The sequence below is a fragment of the Dasypus novemcinctus genome, chromosome 29 (genome assembly GCF_030445035.2).
Source record: "Dasypus novemcinctus isolate mDasNov1 chromosome 29, mDasNov1.1.hap2, whole genome shotgun sequence".
Classification (NCBI taxonomy): domain Eukaryota; kingdom Metazoa; phylum Chordata; class Mammalia; order Cingulata; family Dasypodidae; genus Dasypus; species Dasypus novemcinctus.
The window spans coordinates 33,669,377-33,680,097 of NC_080701.1; the positions used below are offsets into that span (position 1 = coordinate 33,669,377).

At 43.3% G+C, this 10,721-nt stretch overlaps 1 pseudogene; it reads left to right on the forward strand.

The window, feature by feature from the left end:
• The window catches only part of LOC101429305 (hippocampus abundant transcript 1 protein pseudogene), a 79,264-nt pseudogene extending 75,708 nt beyond the window's left edge, over positions 1–3,556 (forward strand).
• The last annotated feature ends 7,165 nt before the right edge of the window (positions 3,557–10,721 follow it).

Here is a 10,721-nt window from a genome sequence, read left to right on the forward strand (position 1 = left end):
GCAGTTAAGCTTTAATTTAGCAGTTTAGACAGACAGATATTTTGAATGACCATTTTTTAGGAGTAAACTTAGGCTCAAAGTTCAGGAGTGAGATATTGATTTAAAACTGAAAGTTTCTTTTACCACTTTGATAAAAATTCTGATTAAAACAAAATGTGACAAAAACTTAAAATATTGTCAAAGTAGCATTTCATTTGACAGACTTTGGTGGAAAAATGGAGAGGAGAGGGGGGTTGGGGGCAGGTTTGTTAGAGAAAGAAGGAAGATGCCATGTGGGCTTTGAGGAGAAGGAATGAGTTTTTGTGCTCTAAGCTGGGTTAAAATGTTTTATTTTTAAGGATTGGAGTTGGACAGCTGGGGAGCACTAGAAATGAGTAAGTGAATAGGTGGTTTTCTAGTGAGCACAGAAAAAGAGGGGTTGTGAAACTATTTCATCTAACCCCACTACTGAGATCAAGGAGTGAGTTAAAGGTTTGAGGAATTTGGGAAGGGTAGAGTATGTGGTTTCTGTACTAATAAATGAAATTGCTTGCCTGCCACCATTAGATTTACTTGAGGTTCTCCTTTGGAGTGGGTGTGAGGGCCTGCAGGATTTCTGGGCACTTCCAATCATCCATGTCCATTTTCAGGAGATCTGGGAGGTTGAAGCTGGGTGTTGGGTCTGTCTGGGTAGCCCATGCCCTTGTGCCTTGAGAGGCCTGGGGACAATTGGAACTCCAATGGATCACCTGCTTGCCCAGTGGGCATGGCCTGAACGGAGGTTGTGGATTTGGGCACTGCTTGGCCCAGTGGCCAGGCTTTTTGTATTTGAAGCATGGCCCCAGTGTGTTTTTTCCCACCTGCCTGGAGTGGGGTGGCTGCTGGGAATTCTGGAGGGCGGGGGATTTACAGCTAGATTTTATTCTGGGGGAGTGCCCTGGTTCTGACAGGGATGTTGGCAGTGTTTTGTTGGTTTAGTGTGTTTGTAGGGGTCTGGGGTGCAAGCCAAATATGTTCCTTTTCTTCTTGGGATAGACAGGTGGAAAGAACGATGTAGCGGTTTTGCCAAGTAAGCTTATAAGAGAAAGCTAGGTACTGAAATTCTTTGGTATAATGAGAACGAGCTGAAGAATATGATCTGAGACGGTGCTTTGACTTGAGAGAGAACTGAGAGGAAAAAGGGAGTGCAGACACGTATGTGGTTGGGTGAATTTGAACTGGAAGTGGAGCTAGGTGCTGGGGGAGTTTCTGGATGAGGGAGAAAAGCAGGAAGGGCAGAGGGGCCCGGAGCAGCATGTGGAGTGGTTACCTAGTGAGGGGAACAGGGTCATCCCCTGGACTGGAGTATGTTTTGATGAGGCATCAGGAGGGGAGTGAGGATTTTTTAGGAAGGGAGAGTGAAGAAGAATTCGAAAAGTGGGACAGAACTGACAGAAGGAGGGGCCCCTGTGCAGCTAAAAAGGGTTTGGACATATGGGATTTCACTCCACTTATTTAAATGTTGACAATAATCCTTGAGGTCTTTAAGAATTTGGGCATCTAAGGTCCTACTGTTGGGCCAGATGGCTTTATTGTGGAGTGGGTAATGAGGCCAGGCAGGGTTACAGTAAAAGATGAGCCTTTTATGGCTGGAGATCAGATTCAAGGCTGAGGTCTCTAAGACCTAATTAGGTCTTAGATTAGGTCTCAGGATTAGGTCTCTAATCCTCAGGGTTTTTTTTAGGGGGCAGAGTGGCTGTTCCCCACGGGTTTAAGGAGATTTCACCAAGTTCCTGATACATTGACAGATTACAGGGACCTCCCACCCTGAGTCTTGTCAGATAAGATGTAGAGCAGTGGACTGGATGAGGCATCCCTCAGTCTGGTCACTGCATAGAGCAGAGGATTCCAGACCCTGAGGCAGCCCTTTCCCTGATGCCAGTGTTTTCAAGAGAGCAAGTGGTCCTGGACAAGTGAGAATGGAAGAAGAGGGTGCCAGATGTACAGGAAAAAGGGTGAAGTTCCTTACCCAGTTTTCTGTGAGAGGTGTCCTGGACAACTCAGATAAAGGAGGGCATCAGCTCGAACAATTCTGCTGGTGGGAGTGGAAGAGGGGCCATACAATTGGGCTTCCTTGACCTCAGCTCCCAGGTTTCAGCACCAAACTGATAGGTTCAGAGAAGCTGAGGAAGGGAGGTGCTTTAGAAATCAGGCCAGGAGTCAGAATCCATATAAACAAAGCCTTTAATGAGATATAGCAGGTGGGGTGTGTCAGAAATAGACAGCAGCAGTGAAGGGATGGGGGAGAGTTTTATAACTTGTTTTGGGGCTAGACTGCGAAGGAGCTAGTTTGTGATGGTTTATGGTAGCTTTGCAATTTAAAGTCAGGGAGAGATAACTACTATCAGCTTTATGGTCCCATTCACATCCCTCAGATGAGGGTTGCTACTTCCCTATCCATGGAATGTTTAGGGAGAAAACCACACAGAGGCTGGAGCTCTGGTTTGGTGTCAATTAGGAATGCACACTGCAGCTAGAGGGGGAAAGGAAGGGGGGATGTAGAAGGGGTAGGAGAGAACCCTGGGCATAACAGCAGTATTCCATGAAACCTTCCCTACACATACATTTCTGAGGAATGACCCTAATTCTAGGAGTAGTGTTTGTTGTTGCTCCTCAGTGCCCCACTTACCAGTGTTCTTTCTGGTATTTAGGGACTAAAACCCTTCTTGCTGCTAACAGTATTTTTCACGTGTCCCTACTCCACTAATGAAGATCAGCCCATGGTGGTACTTTGCTCTTATTTCCGTTTCCCGGGTTTTTGCAGAGACCTTCTCCATGGTATTTGCATATGTAGCAGACATAACCCAAGAGCATGAAAGAAATGGCTTATGGAATGGTTTTGACAACATTTTATTAAACAGCTCTGCAGTTGGGGCTACCTTGGGTGAGTATATGGAGACAAATTAGTTTGGTCCTAGCTATAGCAATAGGTTTGCTAGGTATTTGTTCCTCCTTGTTGCTGTGCCAGAGTCATTGCCTGAGAAGGTGCAGCCAGTGTCAGGGGGAGCACCGAGTTCCTGGGAAAAGGATGACCCTTTTGACTCATTAAAAAAAGTGGGCCAAGATTCCATCGTTCTGCCAATCTGCATTATGGTGTTCCTCTCCTACCTCCTGGAAGCAGGCCAATATTCTAACAAATAATGAAATTTTCACCAGAAAATGTTGCAGTATTTATAGCAGTCCTTTGCCTTCTTTCCATTATTTTACAGACGATAGTCAAGTTTACTTATGAGATCAACTGGAAATAAGAACACCATTTTATTGGGTCTAGGGCTTCAAATGTTACAGCTGGCGTGGTATGGTATTGGTTCAGAACACTGGGTGATGGGGCTGCTCTCCAGCTGTCAGTGAACTTTTTTCATGAACTGCTGATGCTGGTCACCAAGGTGCCATTCAAGGAAAGATAACAGAAATTCAAGGCTTGGGCAGTGGTCTGGGACCACACCTTTGTGGATTCATATTCCATGTGAACTTAACTGCCGAGAACAGGAACAGACTTAGGAACAAGCAAACACCCAGAGCATCACTTTGAACAGAATTCCAGCATTCTCTGTCCCCCTTCCTCCTTGGAGCCTGTACAGTACTCCTGGCTCTACGTGTTGCCGTATTTATTCACATACCCACGTTAGCTTAAAGCCCAGCTCTTGGAAAAAACACTGTGGCAGTCACAGCCATCTTCACAGAACACAGTCCAGGAGAGGGCACAACATTTATTCCAGGTCACAAGTGTGTGATGACTGAAAGCAGGAAGATTTTTCTATCAGCATCCAGGTCTCACTTTTCAACTGCCGTTCTAGAACTACATGTCATTTCCACCCATGATGTACTTTGAGCTTGTCTTAAGAAATATATTGCAGGGGAAACGGACTTGGCGTAGTGGTTAGGGTGTCCGTCTACCATATGGGAGGTCCGCGGTTCAAACCCCAGGCCTCCTTGACCCATGTGGAGCTGGCCCATGCGCAGCGCTGATGTGTGCAAGGAGTGCCCTGCCACGCAGGGGTGTCCCCCATGTAGGGGAGCCCCACATGCAAGGAGTGCACCCCGTAAGGAGAGCCGCCCAGCGCGAAAGAAAGTGCAGCCTGCCCAGGAATGGTGCCGCGCACTTCCCGTGCTGCTGACGACAACGGAAGCAGACAAAGATACAAGACCCAGCAAACAGACACAGAGAACAGACAACCGGGGGGAGGGGGGGGGAGATTAAATAAATAAATCTTTAAAAAAAAAAAGAGTGAAGTATGATGAAAGACAAGACAGAAAAATGTTTAAAAAAAAAGAAATATATTGCAATAAACTTCTGGGAAATAAAGAAACAACTGGGCAGTTGTAAAAGATGTTACAATTTCTTTTAAAAAGAGACCTTCTGTTTATTAGCACTGATTTCTTCTACTAAGCTCTTGGATGTTCTCTACATTTTGAATTATAAACTACGTATGTTTTATGGGGACCTCATGTTTTTTGAATGTGATCTATGTGTGTTCAAAACAACATTTTCTGTGATCTATCTATGTTCAAAAAATACAATTAGAAATGTTGGGGTGGGGGAATGGGGAGGCGGTATATGGGAACCTCATGTTTTTTAATGTAACATTTGTGTGCTCTATTAGCTTTATAAAAAGATAATTAAAAAATAAAATAAAATGAAATTTTAAAAACTACATATGTAACTACCAACTATTAGCATATGTCTGTGCTACCATTTCCACAAATTGTTTTTTTTTAATGTTACATTAAAAAAATATGAGGTTCCCATATACCCCCATCCCCCTCACCCCACTCCTCCCCCCCATAACAACCTCCTCCATCATCATGAGACATTCATTGCACTTAGTGAATATATCTCTGAGCACCACTGCACCTCATGGTCAATGGTCCACATGATAGCCCACACTCTCCCACAGTCCACCCAGTGGGCCATGGGAGGACATACAATGTCCGGTAACTGTCCCTGCAGCACCACCCAGGACAACTCCAAGTCCCGAAAATGCCCCCACATCACATCTCTTCCTCCCACTCACTACCCCCAGCAGCACCATGGCCACTTTCTCCACACCAATGCCACATTTTCTTCGATTACTAATCACAATAGTTCATGAATAGAACATCAGTAAGTGCACTCTAATCCATACTCTATTCCTCCATTCTGTGAACCCTGGAATGGTTGTGTCCACTCCACATCTATATCAAGATGGGGCTTAGATTCCACATGGATGCTGGATGCAATCCTCCTGCTTTCAGTTGTAGGCACTCTTGGCTCCCTGGTGTGGTGGTTGACCTTCTTCACCTCCCTGTTAGCTGGCTGGGGTAAGTCCAATAAACTAGAGTGTAGGAGTTGCAAATCTGTTGGGGCTCAGGACCTGGCTATCACATGGCCAGCCCAGAGATTCAGGTCCCCTGGGTATACACTAAACCCCAGTGCTATAACTACAGATCCGGTAAAAGTAACAGGAGAGGCTTGTGAATAAAGATCACATCTGAATCCAGCTCCATCACACAGAAACACAAACTCCAAAGTAGGGTCAACTGACATGGCACTGAACTCCATCTGCCATGACCATAGAACCTGATTTCCACAAATTGTTGCACTCTATGCTGGCTCTCAGAGAGACAGAGTAGGGAGTATGGTAGTAATCTGTTCATTTTATCTTTGAAAATAATTAAATCAGTAAAAGAAATACTAATAGTGATGAGAAGCAGTCATCTCAATGGTGAAACTAATAATAAAGATAATACACTTCAGGTAATGGGGCACATGAGTAGGGACATCCTGAGTGAATTCTGGATGGACACCATGTCCCTGGGTGATTTGGAATCCTTAGAGTGATGACAAGTAAACTTCCAGAAAATATACAAACTCTAGGAACACAAATTTATGTAGCATTTCCTTGGGCCACTTGGTAGAAGGACTGGGGTATCCCTGTCCAATTGCAGTAGGGTTTAAGATTGGGCAGTTTTAGTAATGGAAGTTGGTGAGAGTATTGCAATATTAAGAATAGGAGTAAACTCACAGAATGGTTGGTTTGGGAGCAGTGTGGATGGGAAAAGTTACATTGCAGATATATTTCTACAACGGAAGAATTAGAATGAGCAACTGAAGGTACAAGGATATTTGAATGCACTACAAGACTTGGTCAGGATTGCCAGAGGAGAGAATACAACACTAAAATACCTAGGATTGGAACAAATGGAAAAATTCAAATATAGATGTGAAATCTATGTGAATTTTCTCGAAGTTGAAAACTGAAATTAAGGTGGTTGCCTAATTGAATATTGTTCTTTTGAGGAAATGCTGGCAGACATATTACTTATTCAAGGTAATATATATATACTACACTTGTTCAGAAAACAAATTAGTTAAGAGAAATTGCCAAAAGAGACAGATATTGCACGATGTATTTCTAGCACATATTTACATTATGCATATTGCTTTGGAATGAAGTAGAGAGCTGCATACCAAGAACATGGGGAAGGGGATATGAGGAGGAGTGTGTAAGGTATGTAGGATTTGTATCTGGGGTGAAGGCAATATTGTGGCAATGGATGGTGGTAAATGCAGTGCAACTTTGTGAATGTGAGTAATCTTCCTCCAGTGTAAGCTCATGGGTGGCTGGCATGGGAATCTTTAGGTTTTATAAGGATATTATTGGTACATCTGAAAAAAATTTAAGTATATTCTAGAGGCTTAAGATGAATACAGGGAAGCAACTGTGGCTCAATTAGTTGGGCTCCCATCTACCATATGGGAGTCCCTGGGTTCACATCCCAGGGTCTCCTTGTGAAGGCAGGCTCACCCATGTCCCACAGACAGCCCCAGCCTGCAAGTGCAGCAGAGAGCAGTGATGTAACAGAAAGGGAGACAAGCAAAAACACAGAACATGCAGTGAATGGACACAGAGAGCAAGCAAGCTGCAAGGAGGGGGGGAGGATAATAAAACTAAATATAGATACAGAAGAACGCACAGCAAATGGACACAGAAAACAGAAAGCAAGCAAGCCCCAAGGCGGGGGGGGGGGGGGGGAGGATAAAAAAATGAATACAAATTCCTTTACCTAGATAGGCATATCTAGATATGCCATTGATGGGGATGCATGAATGGGAGGGAGTCACCAGGGCATGCATATAGGGTATATAGCTATGTTTGGATGTTCTTTGTGTATTGGCATAGAGTGGAGTTTCCCACAATAACAGAGGGAATGCTGAGTTCCCATCCTGGGCAGGTCTGTCACATTCCCCAATGGAACAGCAACAATTTCCCAAGTGCAAGAGCAAGGCCAGTGAGGAAGCATGGTCCAATGATGGACCCTTGATCCTCATGACTATGCTTATAAGCCTGTGTGCTTGACATTTCAGCTTGGCCTAATGTTGCAGTGTGCCTAGGAGTTTCCCCCAGGGATCCTCCATGTTCCTCAAATTTGGCCACACTCTAAGCCAAACTCAGCATATAAATGCATTACCTTCCCCCCAGCATGGCATGTGACTCCTGGGAATGAGCCTCCCTTGCACCAATGGTTTCCTACCAACTCTGTCTGGTGATGCAATTATAAAAAGATCTTGAATAAAAGGATCACAAAGATAAGGAAACTAAGCAACACACTCTTAGACAAACAGTGTGTCAAGCAGGAAATCTCAAAAGAAATCAGCAAATACCTTAAATCTAATGAAAATGACAACACAACATATCAAAACTTATGGGATACAGCAAAAGCTATACTGAGAGGGAAGTTCATAGCCATAAATTCATATTTTGTAAAAGAAGAAAATGCTAAAATTGAAGACCTAACTGCACATTTGGAGGAATTAGTAAAAAAGCAAACAACCAAAAACTAACCTGAAAGGAATAAGAAAGAAAGAAATAACAAAGATCAGACCAGAACTAAATGACATAGAAAAAAAAAAAAACACTAGAAAAAAACAAAACACAGAGCTGGTTCTTTGAGAAGATATATTAAACTGACAATCCCTTAGCAAGAATAACAAAGGAAATAAGAGAAAAGATGCAAATAAGCAAAATAAGAAATGAGGTAGGGGACATCACCACTAACTTCACAGAAATAAAGAGTATCATAAGAGGATACTTTGAGAAACTATATGCCAACAAGAAGGAAAATTTAGAGGAAATGGACAAATTCCTAGAAACACATAAGCAACCTATATTGATCAAAGAAGAAATTGATGATCTCGACAAACCAATCACAAGTAAAGAGATAGAATCAGTCATTAAAAACCTCCCAACTAAGGATAGCCCTGGGTCAGACAGCTTCACAGGTGAATTCCACCGTGCATTCCAGAAATAACTAACACCAATCTTGCTTAAATTTTTGCAAAAAACTGAAATAGAAGGAACATTGCCAAACTCACTCTCTGATGCCAAAATTATCCTAATACCAAAGCCAAATATAGACACCACAATAAAAAGAAAATTACAGACCAATATCTCTAATGAACATAGATGCAAAAATCCTCAGCAAAACACTTGCTAATCATATTCAACAACACATCAAATGAATTATACAGTATTGGGTTTTATCCCTGTTATACAAGGATGTTTCAACATAAGAAAATGAATCAATGTAATATACCACATAAACAGATTGAAGGAAAATAATCAAATGATCATATCCATAGATGCAGAAAAAGCATTTTACAAAATACAGCACCTTTTCCTTATAAAAACACTACAAAAGACAGGAATAACACGAAATGCAATGAATGTGCCACAATGATGAAAGAGGTTGTTGATGTGGGAGGAGTGGTGTGCGGGGTATATGGAAACCTCTAATGTTTTTTAATGTAACTGTTTCTGTGATCTATGTATCTTTAAAAAAAAAGACAATAAAAATTCTAAAAAAAAAACCAAACATGATAGGAATAGAAGGAAACTTCCTGAACGTTATAAAGAGTATATTTGAAAAACCCATAGCTAATATTATATATAATGGTGAAATCCTAAAATCTTTCCCTCTAAGATCAGGAACAAGACAAATGTGCCCACTATCACCCCTCCTATTTGATATTGTGTTACACCAAGGCAAGAAATATATAAAAGGCATCCAAACTGGAAAAGTAGAAGTCAAAATTTCACTATTTGCAGACTATATGATCCTATACATAGGTAGCCCTGAGAAATCTGCAACAAATCTTATATAACTTATAAACAAGTTCAGTAAAGTCACAGGTTATAGGGTCAATGGGCAAAAATCAGTAGAATTTCTGTACACCAATAATGAGCAATCTGAGGAGGAAATCAATAAAAGAATAGCATTTACAATAGTAATTAAAAAGGTCAAATACTTAGGAATATATTTAACTAAACATTTAGAAGACATACACAGAAAACTACATAACTCTGTTAAAGGAAATCTAAGAAGACTTAAATAAATGGAAGAATATTTCCTGTTCATGGATAGGAATTCTAAAATTCTTTAAGATTTCTATCCTATCAAAACTCAGCTATAGATTTAATGCAATCTCAATAAAAATCAACACAGCATCTTTTAATGTACTGGAAAAACTAACTAAGAAATTTATTTCAAAGGAAAAGTGGCCTCAAATAGTCAAAGACATATAGAAAAAGAAAACTGAAATTGGAGAAATCACATTACCTGACTTTAAAACATACTACAAAGCTAGAGTGGTCAAAATGGTATGGTATTGGTACATGGATAGATGTACTGATCAATGGAACCAAACTGAGAGCTCTGATATAGATCCTCAAATATACAGTCATCTGATATTTGACAAGCCCACCAAGCTTGCTCAACTGGGAGAGAATTGCCTCTTCAACAAATGGTGCTTGAAGAACTGGATATCCATGTGCAAAAGAATGAGAGGAATACCATCTCACACCTGCGGTCACCCCTCGGGCTGAAGTGTGGTTTGCTGGCCTGGCGGGGGAGCAGCCGCAGTAGGCCTAATTCCAAGCCGCTGCCCCCATAATAGGGTGGCTGGTCGGACTCGCCGCCACCCCTGAAGGGCGCTCGGCATGGGCGCAGAGTGCCCTCGGGTCTCCCCTTCTCGGCAGCCATGCTTCCGCGGCCGCCCCTCCTCCCGGATAGCGCCACACGATGCCTTATGAGGCAACACCCTTCTTCTTCTTTCTCCCTGTGCAGGCGCAGGGTGGAAAATTCCAGTCTGCCCTTCCCCCCCCCCCCACAGCAGCAACAGCCAGGAGCAAGGCGGGAAACTCAAGTCTGCCCTCTACCCCAGCAACAGCAGCCACCAATCCCTAAACCCTGCCACTTCCCCCAGCAACAGCAACAGCCAATCCCTAACCACCACCCCTCCCCCTTCCAGTACCTCCCACCACCTTTCTCCCCAGTAACTGCTTGCGGCAACCAATCAGAACATGGCATAAGCTTCGACCAATCAGCCTTCCCCAGCCCCTATAAAACTGTAGCCACTTCCTCAATAAAATTAGACCTGCGTGTTTACCTCATCTCCACGGTAGTTCTTCTACCGTGCGCCCTCCAGTCCTGAGAGCCCCCGACAAGGGCTTGGCCTCCCTTGTCCCCAGTTCATCGCCTGCTTCTCTGGGCGACCCCTTCGTCGCCGGCTTCGCCGGGCGACCCCGTCAGCCAAACCGTGCAACCCCTGTGAGACCGATCCCTCGTCTGCTGCCGGACCGACCCCTCGTCCCAAGCCGGACCGACCCCTCGTCCCAAGCTGGACCGACCCCTCGTCCAAAGCTGGACCGACCCCTCGTCCG